The sequence below is a fragment of the Pteropus vampyrus genome, unplaced genomic scaffold (assembly GCF_000151845.1).
Source record: "Pteropus vampyrus isolate Shadow unplaced genomic scaffold, Pvam_2.0 Scaffold15, whole genome shotgun sequence".
Classification (NCBI taxonomy): domain Eukaryota; kingdom Metazoa; phylum Chordata; class Mammalia; order Chiroptera; family Pteropodidae; genus Pteropus; species Pteropus vampyrus.
In genome coordinates, this window is record NW_011888796.1 from 3,878,488 (window position 1) to 3,880,922 (window position 2,435).

Below are 2,435 nucleotides of genomic sequence, written 5' to 3' on the forward strand. Positions count from 1 at the left end.
TCTTTTCCAGAACTGTGGAGGTGATAAGGAGGGGTAAAGAGGAGGCCCTTTGATTGAGGTACTAGGAGGTCAGAGGATTTCAGTCAGGAAGATGTTACTATCAGTGGATACTGGGCTAATTTAAATATTACCGGCACCTTAAGAATTTCCCGAGAAATCGATTTGATCAACTTTTACTAATACCAAGGACAGAGAGGGTGCTGTTACTGGTACACAAAGAGCACGTCATCCTTTTCCCAATCACCTTGCTGAGTAACCTTCATTTTTGATCCTTTGCTAGACTGACTCTCCCTCCTTTTTAAAGTTTACATCCCACCCTTATTTTTCTCAAACTCACATGTTCACAAACTCAGGCACGAGACAAGTTTAGGCATGAACGACTGGTTTCAATCCTTCCTCCATGAGGAGGGGGATGGGAGAGGGCCTTCCTGCACAGTCAGACTGTTCATAACCTGCCAACATGATAGCTGTTCTCTGTGATAACAATTCTGCTGAATGGCTTTGTAAGGGTGATGCCCCAGATTCCTTATCTAGTACAGGCACACTCAAAAAACATCAACACCACCAAGGCCAGGTCCTATCATGTTCTGGAAAACATGCCTGCTGAAAGGTCATTGTCCTGTTACTTTGCTCCATAAATCTCTTCCTGGAAACTTTTCATTTCACCTTTCTTTCTTTGACCACTAGATGGAATATTTTACTTCTCTTTATTGAAACTGAATGAGCAGTTCTCCAAACTGAACACACAGCTTGAGAACCCCAATGCTGAGAGAGAAAGGCTCTTCCGAAGATATCCCATAACTATTTTCTAAGCATTTGCATCATCTGAGAAGCAAATGTGGAATAGAGGTTAAGGATGCCCACTGTCTGACCTTCAACTAAAGCTACGCCACCGACAGTGCTTTATTTCCAAAGGGTAACCTGAGTGTTACAGTAGGAATCCCCTGGCATCCATCTGCAGCGCCTTCTCCTAAATTAAGACTGCCCTTAACTTGACTCTTGAAATCTCAAAGCTTTCAAGATTCCTTCTCTTAAAGCCAACGATTGGGATATAGATTTTGGGGGGCAGGGCCAAGCACTGATTTTAGAGCAGTAACCAGACACAAATTGCTTCCCTGAAGAAAGGAAATACAGAATTAATGTTGGATGCTAACATGATTTGTTCATCATCTTGATAGTGCTATAGTCTGTAGTTCTATCCAATAACAGAACCAGCTATCCTGAGTGTTGGCATTATGCCACAGGCAATTTAGGGCCTGATATGCCAGTATGATGTGTTGGGTCTTTCCCATGAGGTTCAAGTTGAAATAATTATTTAGAGATCCCAGAGGAATGGGAATTACAGTATAAGTGATTTTGCAGAAAGAGTCAGAAAGAACCATAATGCTAGGAAGAGAGCTCCCCACTTGTGCAAAGGAAATGCTCTTTGCTTCAGAAGGGACCTGCCCAGTTTGGCTCAGGAGGGAACAGGGAAGGCAGGACTGGAGGAACTTTACAAGGATACTTCGTTTTACTAAATTCTTAGCTGTGTTGTTAAAATAAAGATAAATGCGAAATTGTTTCCTTTCCTTAATTCATCTTGTTACCCTTTACATCCTCAGAAGTATCAGCTTATGGTCATAAACAGACAAAGCGAAGCTTAATATAATCACCCACTTTCCTAGATCAATGAAATCTTTTAATCAAATTTCCCTAGGCGCACTCAGGAAGTAGGGAGAAGTCTCAAAAACAAGCTTTCCCATAAGTGCTGAGGCAATGCTACTTGATTTAGAGGAGGAACAGAGAGAATCATTTCTCTGAGTGCTCTTATCAAAAGCGTAGGTTGAAATAATTGATTTTAGGGGACCGAGATACCAGACTAAAACTGATGATTACTTCCAGGACTATGCTCCTACAGCTATTTGTCCATAGTTTAAGAAACAGCCAAACTCTAATTGGTGATTTCACATCTGGTGACTTATCATCGCCATCACAACCATCATCCAAACTACCATTTACCATACTCATACAATGCACTAAATATTTATGTTAGATTAGTTAATCCTCATACTGATCCCATGAGAAATTTTGATCTCTATTTAAAGAGAAGGTAATTGAGCAAGGCACCTGCCAAGGACAAATGGCTATAGAGTAACAGAGTAGAAAGTTAAACCCAGGTCAGCCTGACTCCAAAGCCCCTACTCTTAACCATGACACAACAGTGCTTCCTTCTAAGAGTTCCTTCATGAAGAACGGTGACAGCTGCCTGTATGCGGCATTGCACAACCTAAAAATCTTTCACTTACATTATATCATTTGATTTAAAAACTCCATGAAGGAGGCATGATTATGTCTATTTTTACACTGAAGAAACAGAGGTACAGACAGAATTAGTGACTTGCCTAATATCCCATTATGAGCAGGTGGCAAGGCTAATATTTTATCTAGATTTCTGG

At 40.9% G+C, this 2,435-nt stretch overlaps 1 protein-coding gene across 1 annotated transcript in view; it reads right to left on the bottom strand.

Annotated features, from left to right (window-relative positions):
- The window catches only part of CHURC1 (churchill domain containing 1), a 21,827-nt gene that overhangs the window by 2,109 nt on the left and 17,283 nt on the right, over nt 1-2,435 (bottom strand). The gene's annotated exons all lie outside the window — the stretch shown is intronic.